This window comes from Scleropages formosus, chromosome 22 (assembly GCF_900964775.1).
Source record: "Scleropages formosus chromosome 22, fSclFor1.1, whole genome shotgun sequence".
Lineage (NCBI taxonomy): Eukaryota > Metazoa > Chordata > Actinopteri > Osteoglossiformes > Osteoglossidae > Scleropages > Scleropages formosus.
In genome coordinates, this window is record NC_041827.1 from 1,511,979 (window position 1) to 1,530,152 (window position 18,174).

The window sequence follows — 18,174 nt, forward strand, 5'->3', positions numbered from 1 at the left end:
AAGCTGCAGCATTCAGAAATGGAAGAATTCTCCTGCTGAAATGTGTTTGCATGTGTCGTGTTACACCATGCCTTTTGCTATACCATACCCTACCTTCAATCCTCCTTAACCTCCTGATGATCCTGACCTGTGTTTTCATTAACACAAGGTTTAGTTTACATACAAAAAAAAAACAAAGTCCTTTGGCATTCTCTTGATGAATATGATATTGATGAATATGACATTGGTTGTCAATTGTTTGGGGGGTGTGGTGGTGCGGTGGTGCAGCGGGCTTGGCTGGGTCCTGATCTCTGGTGGGTCTGGGGTTTGAGTCCTGCTTGGGGTGCCTTGTGATGGACTGGTCTCCTGTCCTACGTGTGTCCCCTCCCCCCTCCAGCCTTGTGCCCTGTGTTGCCGGGTTGGGCTCCGGTTCACCTCGGAACCAGCGGTTTCAGCCAGTGTGTGGTCAATTATTCAACTAGAAAGTAAGACATATATCAACAAGTCTTTCATCATAATCCTTGTGTTACAAACAAGGGCAAGTTTTTCAAAAGGTGATGTGAGAGCTGTTTGTCTGAAATGCTTCCAATGAGTTGTTGGTGGTCCACCCTCAAACTGGATTGACATCTAGCAGGTGTCTTATTTGGAATAACACTCATATTAGATTACTGTAATTGGGCTGATCTCTACATTTACTTATCTGACTCTTTTCTCAAAAGCAGCTTACAATGTTAAGCTGCTTACAATTATTTACCAATGTATACAGTTGAGTAATTTTACTAGAGCAATTTAGGGAAGGTACCTTACTCAAGGTAGAGGGGGATTCAAACCTGTGACCTTTGGGTCTAAGGGCTGTAGCACTAACCACTAAGCTAGTAGGTACCCACCCCATGTTGTTTTATGGGAACCCTGCCTGTCAAGACGTTTCCTGTGGAAATTTCTGTTAAACAGGATTCTAAACCAAAGCAAGATTTGAAAGTATAGATTATCTTATGTTACCTAACTGATTTCTTTTTTTTTAACTTCCTCTGTTGGTGAGAAAGATAGCAATGCAGACAGTTGCTCAGCTTTGGTAACTGCCCCAAGGTGGTGTGTAAAAGCACAAGGAAAGAGAAGTGTCAATGCAAACACCATAGAAACCGGCAGGCAGTTGTGTTACAGCTCTGCTGTCACACATAATGGGAGGAGGGAGGGAAGTGAGAGATGGTGGAAAAACCTGTCCTGCTCTTCAGCTAGAGGCAACAGGCCGCCAGCATCAATCACCGCTCAATGAACCTGCTTGGGTAGCTGTTCACACACGCACACGCTGCTTGGTATGGCCTCGTGTTTGCGCTCTTTTGTGAGCATATTTGTGGCTGTATATCTATGTGATAATGTATGAGACAGTGCTGCATCTGTGTGTTCGTGTTTGGATCTTGATTAACTGCAGTTAAGGATACCATCCAACTTCAAGGTTGCTGAAAATCAGTGGATCGGTTGTAATACTCTAGATCAAGGTACCTGCAATAGATTTGTAGATTAACACATGCAAAATGGGTATAATTTTCACACAAATTCATATAACTGTATGGGTGTATATGTGTATTCTTGCCCCATACAGTCAACATGCCTTCTCCTTCTCCGGTAATTCTAGGTATTGTGATTAGAACTGATTTTTCAGGCAACATCAGTAATTGTGTTCATTTTAACGGAATTTGGTTTCTGGCTCAGGGACACCTACATTCGTTTCCATTGAAACCAGTGCAAATTACATCTTTGAAATAAGAGAATTTGAGTTATGAAGGAATGCACAGCCTTTGTAGGAGAATACCTTATATCCTTTCACTTGTATGTGTTTAATACAATATTGTCACAACTGAGAACTTAAGACCAAGGAGAGTGAACCCAGAGGCTGGATTGTTCATTGGAGGTTCAAAAGGGCGAAGCAGTTCTCGTGGTCGAGGGCAGGCAAAGGTCCAAACTCGAGGGGCAAACGTTGTACCAGGGTGATCCAAAGATGTGGTCAAAGGGACGAGGTGAAGATCGTGGCTGTGGGAGACAGGATTTGAGGATGTGGAGATGGACAGGGGATCGAAGAAGGGAGACGCAGGTTAAGAAAAGCAAGGTAAAGGCTCAGAAGTACAGGGGGATGGTAGTCTCTATGAGATTCCACAACCAGGCAGCGGTGGAGTGGTGCTCTTTATACCCTGTTGCGTTGATTACGGCCAGGTGCTTGTGGCTGGGGAGTGGGAGTTACTAATATTTATTTCATTATACTGTCTCAAAACAACATAGCCTACATTAGACATCACAAGGCATATTCATTTAAGATGCAGGTACTTTCTGCTGCTTCCCAGAAGCACCTTACTAGACATCCAGTAATCTGTCTGAAGCTCTAGCAGTTTCTTTCTCTTCTATGAATGTTGTTTTGGATCTCTGCCCTAAGTGCCTTGGCCTGGAAAACTTTATCTGACAGTATGAGGAAAGTAAGGGGACACTCCCTGGATATTTTCATCAGCCAAACTTTGACACAGATACACACACACACACACACACACACACTGATCAGTGCTCTGTAAATAACTGACATATTCGTATGGGATTAAACTCTGTCTTCATATGTAGTCTAATAACTAAAAGTACACACACACACACATCCCATACGGGGTCACGGGGGAACCGGAGCCTACCCGGCAACACAGGGCATAAGGCCGGAGGGGGACACACCCAGGACAGGACGCCAGTCTGTCGCAAGGCACCCCAAGCGGGACTCGAACCCCAGACCCACCAGAGAGCAGGACTGTGGTTCAACCCACTGCGCCACTGCGCCACCGTGCCCCCTTAACTAACTAAAAGTAATGACTAACAAATAACTTGCAAAACTAGTTAACATGCTAGGGATTATGGTAGCATGGAGCAGCATTTCAAGTTCAAGTTCAAGTTTATTGTCATAGGTACAAGTACCATGTACAAGTATCATGAAATTCTTCCTGAATGCTTCTCCACAGACTATGGACAAAGACAGAGACAATAGAAATACTGCACAAACAAAACAATGACAATGACAGTGAGTAGTGCAACAGCAACAGCAATAAATAATAGTAACAGTAATAACAATAATACCAGCTGACAGCCAGAGAACTCAGAAGAAGAGAATGAGAATCCTTAAAGTGGCAATGTAATTTACCAATCTGCTTGGGAGGAGCAGTCCAACTCTAGTTACTAAAGGTGGCACATCGGTTAGTGTTGTATACTCTTACAGCTTACAACTGTCAGCCATCACACAATATTAGGAAACAGCACTAAATAACTCTTGAATTATGTCAAGTATAAAAATAATTCTTATGCCATAAAGCATGAAAATTCACGGTTAAGTGTTTGAAAATATACAAGGGAAAAAAGCTTTCAAGCCCCTAAACAAACTTTTACCAATATAATTAGAAGATAGTGGAATATTTACCTGCCATATCATGCAGAAGGACCATAAAATAAGCAACAAGAGAATTTCACTGATGTAGTTTTCATCCGAATGAAATGAAGAGCTCCTTACAATTGTCTCCATTGTCCTTCTACTCCCATTATTATGTTTGAGGATTTTGAAATGTGGTTGTGGGAGTGCGGTGGTGCAGTGGGTTGGACGGGGTCCTGCTCTCCAGTGGCTCTGGGGTTTGAGTCCTGCTTGGGGTGCCTTGCGACAGACTGGCGTCCTGTCCTGGGTGTGTCCCCTCCCCCTCCAGCCTTTTGCCCTGTGTTGCCGGGTAGGCTCCGGTTCCCCGCGACCCTGTATGGGACAAGCAGTTCAGGAAGTGTGTATGTGTGCGTGTGTGTAAGTAATGTGGTTTTTTATGTAAGAATGCTTGTGCTTTTGAGTGAATGCCCTGTGCTGTTTCCACCTTGGCTTAGAGTCCACTGGCGGGTTCGCGCTTGCTGCCGCTGTAGAAGCCCTCTGGCGGGACACCTCTAGAGGGGTGAGAGGTGCTGATGAGCTGCTGGGAACAGCAGAAGTGAAGGTTTGCGGAGCTGATTGTACTTTTTCTGTGACTGAGCAGAAGGAGGGCTTTGGCCTAATTATTCCATCCCAGATGTGTGTTTCTACAAAACTCCAGTGATTTTTACATGCATTTCTGTCTTTGTTTGCAAATTATTAGTTCAATAGAACTTTTACATTTACATTCTTTCATTTAGCGAAGCTTTTCTCCGAAACGACAATGCAATGATTAACTAGCCATGATTAGTAAATTCCTTTATGCAAGGAGATTTACAGTGCTAGGTATTTGAGACAGGTGGTACCGTAGTGGTTAGAGGTGGTAGTGGTTGCAGGTTTGTTCCCTACGTCTAGCTGTTGTACCCTTGAGCAAGGTACTTACCCTAAGTTACTCCACTAAAGGTAAAAAAGAAACATTACTGAACTGTGTACATGGGTAATTAATTGTAACCTTAACTGTAAGTTGCCTTGGTGAAAACACACACACACACACTGGCTGAAACTGCTTGTCCCAAATTGGGGTTGTGGCGAACCAGAGCCTAACCCGGCAACACAGGGCACAAGGCAGGAGGTGGAGGGGACACACCGAGAACGGGATGCCAGGCCGTCGCAGGGCACCCCAAGTAGAATTCGAACCCCAGACCCTCCAAAGAGGAGGACCTGGCCAAGTATGCACCCCTGCTTTGGTGAAAAGTGTCAGCTAAATGAATAAATGTAACAAAATTCTCCTAGCTGGAGAATTAAGAATCTCTGTAGAAACATAGCATAGTTCACTGCAACTTGATATATATAAGGCTCATTTTAGTTTTACATTTTTTGAATATTGTTTTCGATATTACAAACTGCAAAAAAATTCAGTTACAAAAAATGAAACTATGAAATACCAACACGCGTTTTTCCTAAGCAGAAACACACCGAGAGTGTGGTCTCCTGTGACTTCCTCAACTGCTTAATTAAAAAAGAGCTTGGTCTCACTGTGACCTTTAACCCAATACAGACTACTGGGGATTTCTGAAGATATTGCATGCAAGATATTTGATACCTGTGCTTAACAAGTTTTTACACTTAAGGCGGGGTTTACAACGACGTCTCCGCCCCCAACTTGTTGATTGACACCACCTCCCCGGCTCCTCCCTCAAAGTTTTTTTCTTCGTTTTCCACCGACAGCGCTGATTTCATACCAAGCTCATACTTCGCATTCCACGTCTTCTGTCAAACTAGGGGCCAAATATTTATTTGAGAACAAAAAAGAGGGGGCTGAAGAAATAAGACCTTTAATTTTGACTAAAACTTGACTTTGGAAACAGTACTGTGCCGAGTGAAGGTGAGCTTAATTGCAGCGTTTTCTTTGTGTGAGGCGTTTTGGCGAAGTTTTCGTGCCGATCGCGTGCTTGTTGAAGTTTTCAGATCTTTGTCATTTTTCACATTTTTCTCTCCCCGTGCCGTGGAGCTCCCGGCCGGAGCTGGGAGGAAAGTGGGATACCGATATTATGTGACTCTTGGCAGAGGTGTGCAGGGAGTTCTGGTGAGGCCGAGGCGAGGGTTCATTGGTAAAGTTTGGAAGCAGGAGGTGATGTTTGGTTTTATTCCCTTTTTCCCTCCCGCGAGGAGCAGGCGAGTCCGCGCGCCGCTTTCCGCAGAGCGAGCCGCGAGTCTCTCGCGCTCTCGGGGATTAAAAAAATCTTCGATTAATTTTCATTTTATTCGGCGACAGACTGAGTCTCGAGTCGGAGTGAAAAGAAAACGCAACAACTGGATGGTTTCATGACAGGCAGATTTTTATTTTTATTTTAAACAACCTCTAAGCACCTATTTTTTTTTTTAATACGATTTGGTAAGTGCATCCGATCCTTCGGGCGACTGTCGATTTCTTAGTTTGCTTTTTTACTTCAGAGTATCGGATACACGCCGGTGAGGTGCTTTGTTTGTGCAACATGAACATCTGTGCACTTAATTTTTTTTTTTTTTTTTTTTTTTTTTTTTTTTTAGCGAAAAACAGATGAAACTGATTTCGTGGGCTCAGCTGAGTTTTATTTTTGTCACTTTTCCAATGTTAGGTTCTAATGTGACTAAATGAGGGCCCCTTTGCCGTGGACATATAAATTTAATATTCTTCAATAATTTGTATTTCTCATTTAAACGGGTGTGTCTCGGGATTAACAATTTACACAACGAAGTTTCTGTGTTGAGCAATCCGTTTTAACACTTACGGAAAGGCTCTTTAGCCGTTAACCTTTAGTACAGGTTAGACACCTTCTGGGCTGGGGGTCAGCATGTCTTGCTTCAGGCCCAGGTAGGTGGACAAGTTGTTGAGAGGTTTCTGAAGACCTGGAGGAGGAGGGCATTGAGTGTTCAGACCGAATGTCACCGGTCAGTCATTGGTCAGTGCTGCTGGAGCACTCACTTTTACACAGTATGAAGACGTATTCACCGACTCATTCATGATCTCTTACTGCTTGTCCAGTGCAGGGTGGCTGTGGGCTTATCCCAGGAAAACACGGTGCGAACACCCTGGATGGGGTGCCAGTCTTTTGCGGGACAATCACACACTTATGTTTGCAGTCTCTGGCAGTTCAACTTGTCTCTGGACTTCAGGGGGAATCCTATGTGGACATGGGGAGAACAGTCAAGCTCCACACTTAACCATATTCTAAAACACGAACCAGGTGCTGTGAGGCAGCAGTGCTACCCACTGTGACACCATGCCACCTTACAAACAAACCTAATTGTTATGATTGTTAATTCATGTTTAGCGTACACCTTGTACAGTGCAAGATACTCTTCACTAAGCTACTTGCAGCTTTCTATCCATCCATACAACAGAGCAATGTAACATGCACACTCTCATATTCACAAACTATGCATTTGTATACTCAGGTACAATGTGTCGATTTTGTGTTCTGCTAGTTTCTTGATGGCTTTCCTCATGGGCCTTTTTATATTCGTGTAATTTTACAGTTCTGTTTGTCCATCCATTTTCAGTAACCACTTATCCAGTTTGGGATCATGGTGGTCTTGAGTGAACCATGCAAAGAGTAGAGAGTATGGAGGTGTACACTGTGCATGTGATATTACAGGACAGTCACACGCTTGTTAACAATTTTAGAGTCACCAGTTCACTTGTGATGTGGTCAGCAGGAGAGAACTGGAGTACTGAGGGGGGGAAAAAGACTTACAGGGAGACCATGTAAACTGTTCAAAGACAAGCTGGATTTGATCACACAGCACAACATTTGAGACATCAGGTGAAACTCCTGCACCATTGTGCTGCACCCAGATTTTATAGTTAGTTTAATGTCCTGCCCCAAAGAAAATTATTTTAAAGGGCTTCAGTATTGATTTACTTTAGGAACTTTTTGGCTCATGATTTCTAATTATGTTCAAAGGGATACATTATATACTTTTTCAGTAGTGCATTTGTGTGCTTATAATACTGAAATCTACCGTTCTCAGCTTTTTGTAATTCAGGTTTTGATATGCTACTAGCAAAAATGTGAGACCTAACACTTGAATAACATACTACAGAAGGCTTATACATTTAATAGTAAAATAACTGAAGAAACTCTTAATCCAGTGGTGGATGGTGTTGCAGTGTGAGCAACACTGGAGGGAAAAATGTTTTCCTCCATGAATGACTCAAAACACACACACACACACACACACACACACTTTCTGAACCGCTTGTCCCTTACAGGGTCGCGGGGAACCAGAGCCTAACCCGGCAGCTCAGGGCATGACTCAAAACTGCTACACAAATTACAGTCTTGTTTTAATTGAACATCTGTACCTGGGACAGCCCATGGCTGCAGTCTAGACTGTAAAATAAATTGGCAGTAGCTTTATGTTATGGGGTAACTTGTAGGGTAGCTGCAGTATTCCTACTTTCTCTGACTGAATGTTTGAGTTGCATTGCATGGTCTGTTGTATTACAGAAAATACGTGAGGAGAACTGTGGAACTATCAAGATAGGTACACTAGAATGTCTTGGGATAAACAGGACGAAGTAACGTTCGCTTGTAAACGTTCAGATGCAGAGCAGTCAAATATAAGTTTTCGCTAAGGAGAGCTTTGAGATAGAAGGTTGAATTGAGATGGATATTAAAGTGCTGTGTGAGATTTATTCAAAGAGTTTTTTTTTTTTTTTTTTTTTTTTTGGAGAACAACTGTCCTTTTAGAGGCTCAAGGGCCATTGGCAAGAGTGAGAAATGGGAGCTTTAGTTATTTTGTCATTTCCATGTTCTGCTGAAAAAGCAATTTGTTTTTTTTATTTAAAAATGCTTTCCCACATTCTTCCCTTGAGCTTCAGTGGCGTTGCACAATGCTGGGACCAGGTTTGACATGACTCGTTTGTATTTGTTGCAGGAAACATGGAGTAAAAAAGTTTGAATGCTTATTATTAACATTCTTTTAAACGTTAACACCTTGCATCTATGAGAACGCTCCTCTTAGTTTAGGTTAACAAGAACAAGAGCCAACAGGTTCTTCCAGTTCAGTTTCAAGGAAGAAAAAGTATTTTTTATCCCTTAGAAGTGTGCTGCAGTGGCTGCCTGTGAGTGGTGCAAAGCATCCAAAATCAGAGCAAGTTTTTAGAAGTTAAACAGAGAACAGGATTAATCTCACAATGGAATGTTGCCTTTCTGGATCAGTTCAGTGAATACAGGACACGTCATTTGAGTTGCTGGGTTGAAAAGCACAGTTTTATTTATGCTTTGTCATTTCCTTTATGATGGAAACCCTTTTTCATTGAAATTTTCTTCCTTGTAATGTCACATCCTGGAAGAGACATGTTTGCATATTAACTTTCTTGGTGAAATATTTATTCAGCTGCTGTGGTTAATACACAGTAGGACATGAGCGCCACTGACTTGTATGCATTGGCAGAATATGCAAAGTGTTGCTTTTGTACAGAACTGGTAAACAGGGTGATGGAGTGAATAGTCCGTCACTGGAACAACAGTGGTTTCATAAGACTGGGCAAACTAACTGGCAACAATTGTGTTCTGAGGGCTAAATTGTATTGTATTGTATTGTATTGTATTGTATTCACACTATATGACTTCTCAAGCTAACTGAACTGTGCTGTAAGAGAGGCAGCTTTTACACTAGAACTTTCCATTCGAGATGACCTTCAGTCAAGAGGGGGCGACTGCTTGGAAACGAAGCTAAGTTGAGCTTACTCCTCTGAGAGGCTGAGGTGGGGGTTCTTACCCTGTGTTTAAAGGTTTGCCTTCGAGCTAAAAGTACAATATTAATTTATCATGATTAAGTATGCCCTGAGATTCAGACAAGTATTTCGGAACTTGTGGTGACACCTCAACATTTTAACACGGTCTCCTGATGGAAAGAATACAAAACAAGGAATAAGTGTCCTGAATGGTGGATCTGTTTTGACTTATGTATCTGTTTGTTTGATTTCTTTCATCATTTCAAGAACCTGACAGTAGGTAAGGTAGTGTTTATCTTGTGTGCAGTTGGATAGATGTCACATGAAAAAGTAGATTTTAGGGAGGAAAAAAAAGTTTGTTTGCTATTGTGAATTTCTAATGTTAATTTAAATTAGCTTGTGCATTATGCTCAAATTTTGATTTAACTGAATTTTTGGGAACTTGTTCTCTTGTTCTTGACTGTCTCTGTCACTTGCACACTATGGGTGAACCTGAACAGCATGTCTTTGGACTGGACTTTTTTTAAACCATTAAACTGTATTGGGGGGGTGCGGTGGCACAGCGGGTTTGGCCTGTACCTGTTCTCTGGCTGGTTTGGGGTTCGAGTCCTGCTTGGGGTGCCTTGCGGCAGACTGACGTCCCATCCTGGATGTACCCCCTCTACCCTTGTGCCCTGTGTTGCCGGCATAGGTTCCAGCTTGCCGCAACTCTGCTTAAGACAAGCAGCTTCAAAGTGTGTGTGTGTGTGTGTGTGTGTGTGTGTGTAAATTGTATTGTTTGAAGGTTTGACATTTTGCCTACAAGTTTAGTGCTGTGGCACAGTAGCAAAATTGTAATTCTGTTTCCTCCCAGTGTCTGAACTGTGCGCTGTAGAGTGTAGTTTTGAATACAAACGTGTTTGCATTTGAAAGATCTGTGCAAAACAAGGCAATGATGAACCTCTTCAGTAACCTCCCTTGCTATGAAAAATACTTATTGCCCTGAGTTGAATTAATTTCAATGGCACTTACCTTAGCTCAGTGCTAGTATTCTTTCTGCAGAGGTGGGTTCTATCAGTTTGACAGGTCCATAGAGAATCATCATGTTCAGCTTGTTTTGTTAATTTTTCACAGTTTCTTATCTGGTTCTGTTATGTACAGGGGAAAAGTGGAATCTGACATACATTCAGACCAGGATATGTACCCTTTATTATTTGTTTGTGATGGTGATTCTTGTTACCTTTCTTCTTGCTTGTTCGTGATAGCTTACAGGTTGTCACCGTGGAGTGGGTGGTCTGTCCAACACATCTGTTTTCAGTTGTACAGGAGATGAAAGAAGAGACTTGATACATCTACCATAAGTATCAAGCAAACCAGTCAAGTTGTGTGCTTGCAATTGCTCCCAGCAAAGGCTAGCCATTGATACTAAAAAGAGTAACTTAACTGTGGAGTTGCTTGCCTCGTCAGTGGTTTTGAGGTCTCAGAGAGGCAGCTAGGGTGTCCATTATGTGGAACAAGATGAAGTGTTTTCTTGTCACTTATGCTGAAATCTGGCAGCTTTTCAGTCTTAAGGTAAACAAATGGGGTTAACGTAGACCAAATGCCCTGTGAAAGGTAGCCACAGCTATAAGACTTGAAAAAGAAAAAATTTTTTAAATAAAGGCCTGTGTCCTTGGCTGTGACTGTCCTGAGTATTAATGTAAAGTGCTTTTTCTTCATCCCTTTTCTTAAAGGGAGCATTAGAAGTGCATTGTTAATGGAAAAAGAAAAAATGCCTTGCAAGGGTTAGTATCATCAAATACATTCAAATTTTCACAACTGCAATTGTCAAGACAAGATCTGTATCACCTGAAGAATGTTCATTATGTAAGGATGTCATTATCTAAATATGTAATGTTAAAATGAAAGCTTTTTTAAAATTTCACATTTGATTTCGCAGTTCGAACTTCAAATAGGAAAGTGGTCAGATAAAATTGACTTTAATCAGTTCCAACTGATTTGGTCCCAGTAATTTACAGAGATGGGATTAAAGCGGGCATTACTAAAAATGGATTGCAGTGGCAAATGTTGGAACCAATGGATTTGCATATATACTTTAGACTGTAATGTGCCTCTTGAGTTCTAGCTGCCACGTTACCCAGACATGGCCACCTTTTCTGTGAACACAGTGTCACTTGCCTGCCCTCTTGGAGTTGAGGTTGTGGCTTTCTGCCTGAGCGCGAGAGAGGTGTTCCCACCTCCACTGGTAATTATGCTCCAAGACAATGGTTGGAAGGCGGCACTGTGTCTCGGCTTCGTATGGACCTCTCTCAGCTTCCAGTGTTAACCTTTGATGGCGAGAGCTGTCTGGAAGAGATTAACATTCTGCTGTGTAGACAGAACCTTGTCCATGAGCAATGTATAAAAGCAGCAGAAAGACATCTCAGCTGACATGTTCCAGTGATCCAAAGATGGTTTCTTCTCACCCTGAAACTTCTTTTCGAAAGGGCCATGCAGCTGTGTCTGGGCAGTTGGAGCTACATTTTCCCAGCCCTCCCTCTGTTGTCCAGCTGTTGGCCTTCAGGCAGCCGTTGGGAACATTAAGTCAATTAACTCTTTACTTCCCACCTTATAGGAGTGCCTGTGTGTGCTTAGTGTCCTGTAACAGGCTGAACATGCTGTCTTATTTTACTGCTGATGGTATGGTACTAAAGATGAGGGAATTTGGTCCTCAAGTTTTTTTCAGTGGGCAGCAAGACCACTGGTTTCCTTTTTTCCTACCTCTTCACTGGAAATCCATCTGAATGGCAGTTGGGTAAGCTGTACTCAGAGACAAACTTCATATACTGTTTAGGCTGCCCAGCCATATAGTCTTTAATTTCCCATTTTATTGTATTGTTGTTCTTCCCTGTATCTCTCCCTGTGTGTCTTCTCTGCAGAAATGCTTCCTAATATTCAGACAACATGGACAATTTAAAGACATCTTGTGTTCAGGAATCACTTCTACTCTTACTCTTAACAGTTTGCTCTTCTTTGATCTCACTATTTTTTGCAGTCCTTAGTTAAAGCTTTATCCTGGTAGGTGAGTGTGACAGACTCCAGGGGTAACTGGACACTCTTCCCCTCCCTGGTGATGAGTGGGAAGACTGTGGGATTGGCTGGAGGCATTGCAGAAGACTTGCTGTAACATGCCTTAGCAGGGTTTGCAGAACGGAGGTGTCTGTTGTTGGGGTATAGCAGCAATGGAGAGGGAAAAGGTCTTTGGCACAAGGGGGTGGTTGTTGTTGAAGAGCTCAAGAAGTGCGGAGGTGGATGTCAGACTTGCTAGTTGGACAGGTGCAAGCGAAAACAGGACCATCCTGTTTCTTGTAACAGCTCTTCCTTCATAGATCACATGGCTACAAATCTACTATGTGTAGCTGGAAGACCAGATTAGTCAGTATGAGAGGCAGAGATTTTTTTTTTCTTTGCATATGAAGTTGCCTTAAATGCCAGATCGGGTTTTTCAACCCATGTCTCAGGATTTTTCAGTCTTGCTCTTGCAGTTGACGTTTTAGTGAGTGTTAAATGGCATCAGTGGCCTTAGGTGATGTTCCTGAACAAAACTTAATGCAACAGGGTCTTTGGCAGTAATTTTCCAAGTAATGCTAATACATGTGGCCCTCAGGAGGCACTAGGTTTCAGTAGTAATCTGTGTAACATGGAGTTTGCATGTCCCATGCATACATGCTGGTAGCATAGTCATTAGAGCTGCTTACTTGTATTCTCAATAACACAAGTGCAAATCCCACCTCCTGCTTTAGTACGCCTGACCAAGATATTTGCCCTGAATTCCAAAAAAAAATATATATATAGCTGTTAACAAGGATAAATCATTGAGCAGTTTAACATTGGAAGAAAGTTTGAAAGAAGCATCAGCTAAATAAACAAATGTATGAACTTCTGCAAGTATGTTACTTCTTAAAACTCCTATTCATGGAAGTGAAGCTATACAGTTCAAATGGCTAAGGTAGGTTAAGCTTATGTAATTTGATTCCTGTTGGCTTTATGGGTCTGACTGTACAGACTATCACTGAATAGTAATTTCTCGGGATAGAGACCACAGGGTAAAAACATTCATGCTGGTGCTGGTATTGCTGTTATGTGTTCTCTGTTTTGGACTTAGGTTTTCCCAAATTGTGTCAGCAGTTGTTTGTGTGTCTGTCAGTGTGAGATTTGTGTGTTACCTCTCCCACCAAGTCTGCTTCGATTACTTCCTGAGTGCTGTGCCAAAGCGGAAGTAGGAGGAAGTTATGGAGGTACTTGAAGTGACTTAAGTGGAGCCACAGAGAGTCGGGGATGGTAGGGGTGGGCATAAAGGACCAGCTAGAAGGACTCTGCAGACAGGGTGGTAGAAACCTTGTCTGCAGCCCATTCAGGGCTCTAGTGTCTTACAGACTGGGAATCCTTCCAGTTTCCATCTTTGTTAGAAAGAGAACTCCATGATTGAGAGGTAGAGGTGAGAGTGAATTTAGTGGGTTGGGGCGCTGAAACGGCAGCATTGTGTTAATGATGAAGAGGCAGCAGTTGTGCTTGCCCTACTTCCCATTGCATGTAAGATTTTGGGCGTGGTGCTGATTCTCAGCTGGACAGCTGTACAAGAAACTTTTTTTCTTTTACCCTACAATGTTTATCTCTGGAGGTGACAATTACCAAAATTTACTGGCAAAATAGCACTTATTTTTTCTCTACCAAAGATACTGAAATGTACAGCTGTAGAAAATGAAAATAAAACTCCCTTTTGTTAGTACAGATATTAAAACAAACGGGGGGGAAAAAAGTCAAATATTAAAGTTCTGTTAATTACTACGCAAGTTATGAAAAGAGAGATTCAGTGCTGGACCTTTGAAGAAGGTCATTCTGGACCCTTTGCTGCAAAGTCATTGTGGAGGAGCAGCACCTCCTCCACAGAGCGCCTTGGGCTCTTGCCTAAAATTTCTTCCTTATCTGTAACCTGACCTCAGGGAGCAGCTGCTCTTCCAGTCTGAACGGAGCTGTATGTGGGTGAGTGGGTACGGTGGGGTAGGAGGTGCAGGAGTATTGCCCTCAGGGCGGACCCCCCCAGGGGATCCTGGGCCAATAAGCAATACAAGGAGTGCAGCTGCACCAACACGCCCCTGACAAAGACTCGGTTCTTAAAGAGGGGACTCTTTCCACACCAACCAGGCTCAGCTGTGGACACATGGACAGAGCAAATCTGTTTTCCTGTAGCATAGATAAGATGACATGCACGGCTGTTCTAAGCATGGAATGCATCCTGGATTTAGTTCAGCTCTCTTTATTTCTGGTAAAATGGGTTGCTAAAACTCATGCTCCTGGCACCATCCCTTGGTTGTCCTGGATACCATGACTGTTTTTCATTCGAATGGTTAATTAGGTTGAAGTAAATATTTACCTACTTCCTTAATATATTACACAAATGGCTCCAGGCCGGGGCCGTGGAGCCAAGGACTGTGACAGTGAGCTGTGACATGGGCTTGTGTTTTCCAGGATAGATGTATCTAGTTACAAAATGCCCATGCTGTCTCACACAGTCTTCAAAAAGTACACTCAGTTCTATATTTTTATATGTTAGGAAATAACAAAACATTTGGTTCCTACAAAAAAATAACTTTTAAGACTTACCTAAAATTAGGTAAATCAAACCTCAGGTGACAAAATACAAGATCCCACTATGTCATCATTCAAGAAAGTCAACGTGAAGTCATGTCAAAAAACTAAGTACACCCCATGATTCAGTTGGTTGTAGAACCACATCTAACACCAATAACTTGAATTTATTCATCTCTCCTTTTGTTTTAGATAAATTTTAGCCCGCCCTTCTATATAGCATTGTTTCAGTTCGTTGATGTTTGAGGACATTCAGTTATGAATGTCTTTAAAGGTTCTGCCACAGCATGTCAATGGGGGTTAGATCTGGATTTTGACTTTGCCATTCCAACACCTTGATTCTTTTCTTTTGTGGCCATTTAGTTATAGATTTGTTGGTGTCCCTGAGATCAGCAGGTGGCTTCGCATTTGTTCATAGAATACCTTGGTATGAAGAGTTATTTATGGTCAATTTGATTACCGAAAGATGTTCCAAGTCCTGTGGCTACAAAACAATCTCATCACCCACTCTGTGTGGTGGTTGGTATGAGGTGTTTGTAGTGGTGATTTTCACCAAACATGGCATTGTGCATAATGACCAAACATCTCCACTTATTTCTTCTATCCAAATAAAAATTGCTCCAAAATATCTTTTTTCATATTCAACTTTGCTAACCTAAACTGTGCTGCCATGTTCTTTTTGGGAGAAAAGACTTTCTCCTAGCTACTCTTCCATGAAAAACCATACTAGTTTATTCTTTCTGGTTCACATAGTCATGAAGTTTAATATTTAAGATGTTAACTGAGACCTGTAGATCTCTAGATGCAGCTCTTGAGCTCTTAGTGGTTTCATTTTTTTAGATTTCTATTTTTCGTTGTGATTTCTAGCATTATGTGGTCTGACAGTAATAGATGTACTTACTATGTAACTTGGCATAGTCAGCTTAATTTATCAATTTACTGATTTTGGCCTTGGTGTGTTGTTAGTACTAGTTCAAGTAGCATGCAGTTAGAGTAGTAATTGTATGATACCACTGCCTTAGAATGCCCTAAATTTCCAAGTTTAGGAGGCAAATGACAAAACTGGAGACCATGATGTACTGTTGTAGATGACTCAGCACGTGTTTAAGTGCCTAAGCAAATTAAAACCTAGATCTCCTTAGCATCTGCCATGTTGTGGTGGGGGGACTTGACAGGATTTTATTGTTGTTAGTCATGTTCAGTGACTAACAGGTGAAGTGTGGGAGTGATGGAGATGTACTGTACTTTTCTTGTGTTCCTTTGAAGTCTCTTCCTTGCTGATAGCTGTTGTTGCTTGTCTTGAATTGTCAGTTGGTCACTATGTTGTGCCTTGTTTGTGTGCTCAGAGTGAGTTGACTGTATCGCATTATGTGGTGACTCAGCTGCTTAGCTGTCCCAGTGGATCTGAGGAACCAGCCCGTCCCATAGAGCCCAGTGACACCCCCGTGTGAGCTGTATCCCGCCCTCTTTGCCGTTCACCATGAGTCACCTGCTTCTCATGTGTCTCTGTCAGCCAGAGTCTTTCAGCTTGCTAAAACCCACTTTTGCCTTTCGATTTAATTTTTTTTCTGCTCTTTGTGATGCTCAAGTACTCTGGATTAGTTATATAGTATTAATGCAGTGTCATCAAAATAAAATGTTCTCTTCACTTTTTGTTTATACTCAAATATAAAACTACAAATATTCAGTGTGTTAGAAATCTACGCAAATTGATGCTGTTGTCCATAATGTCTGTTTAGAAATTGTAATGGGTTGTGGTTAAGACTCTGCATTGTATGCCCCCCACCCATTACATCAGTACAGTTTTGTCTTGTTTAGCTGGAAAATGCATTGGTTCGGTTTTATATATGTGAGCTGTGGTTCCAGCTGACATTTGCATAGCTGTTTGGAAAGACTCAATCCAGGCCATGAGTAACCTTTTGTTTGGGCTTTACCTGGTCTGGTGGCTGCATGTGTTGGCTACTTGGCATTGGAGTAGCCTTCCACCAAGAACAGTACTGTGGTTTCCAGGCTCTCAGTGGATGCCTAAATCAGTTAACCCGCAACCCCTCCCTTCTTCTCTTCCTGTATTCCCTGGCCCACATGACTCCCCTTGGACTTGCTTCCTTATTTGGACAGAGACATTCTGAACAAGAGGGGGTTTTTATGGTGGTGGTAGTGGGGGAAGTAAAGAGGGAGGGGATTCAGTGGACACCAGGGAGATAGCAGAGGGAAGAGGCAAGGCAGAATCCACTGTCGTGTCTTAATAAGGACATTTGTGGATCTGAAGGCCCACTTCCCGAATCACAACCGTCCACAAAGCAAGAATATATTCGGTACTCTTTTCTGTCCCTTAAGCAGGCTAGTTATAAATCCCTAATATGTCATGTTTGGCACTATGACATGGTTATTAAAAAAAAAAAAAAAAAGAGAGAGATGGAAAGGTAAGGCCTCTAAGAAAGTCACTTTTATATTTACCATGCTCTATTTGTTGTTTCCTACCATACTCACTCCAGCCTGCCTATCATTACACTTACTCATTTAGCTGATGCTTTTTTCCAAGGCAACTTACAATTATTTACCCACTTATACAGCTTTGTAATTTTATTGGAGCAATTCAGGGTAAATACCTTGCTCAAGGTTACTACAGCCAGAGGTGGGGATTGAACCTGCAACCTTTGGATGCAAAGGCAGTAATGCTAACCACTACACCAGCTGTCCCTATGTATCATCTTTACGCACTTATGGATTTGCGATTTTGGTTGTGTGGGTGACTTTGAATACCACTTTAGTGAAATACACCACATTGAGGAAAACAGCCTAAGCAATATTCTCATTAACACTACACTACATAGAGTTTGTTGGAAGTCACTTTGGAGAAAAGCATCTAAATTAATACATTTAAATGTAGTTGCATATTTGGCTTAATTTTGCTGGCATAAAAGTTTCATAGAAGCATGAGTGAGATCATTGTGCATTTTTTGGAAGACGTTAAGTCTTGTGTTTTTTTGACATTTATTGATATGCACTGGGCATCACAGATTTAAAGCCATAAAAATGTTTAAAAAAAATTCTCCTGAATTTTGCAGTGTCTGTCAGCCTTTTCTAAGTAACCAGATTTCACATTTAATGTCCATGGTTTGTGGTTATTTAAATAAATGTTTATGTGATTACTAACAAATGTCCTGTTCCACCCCACAATACCATAAAAAGCCGTAGTATTACTATGAGGACGAACAGACTTCTTCCTAGGAACACTTAAGATGTTCCTGATGAGTCTTTCTGTTGGCATCAGCAGTGTTTTTTTTTTTTTTTTTTTTTTTTTTTGAGGTAAAAGACACTTTATTTTATTAAGCAGGCAAAAACAACGCTTGCTTTTGGGCCATGTTTCCAAAAGAGCTGTAGAGGAAGATTAATTTGATTGAATTATTTTTATAGAGTGCTTTTCTCACAGAGTGACACAAATGAATGTGATTGAAAA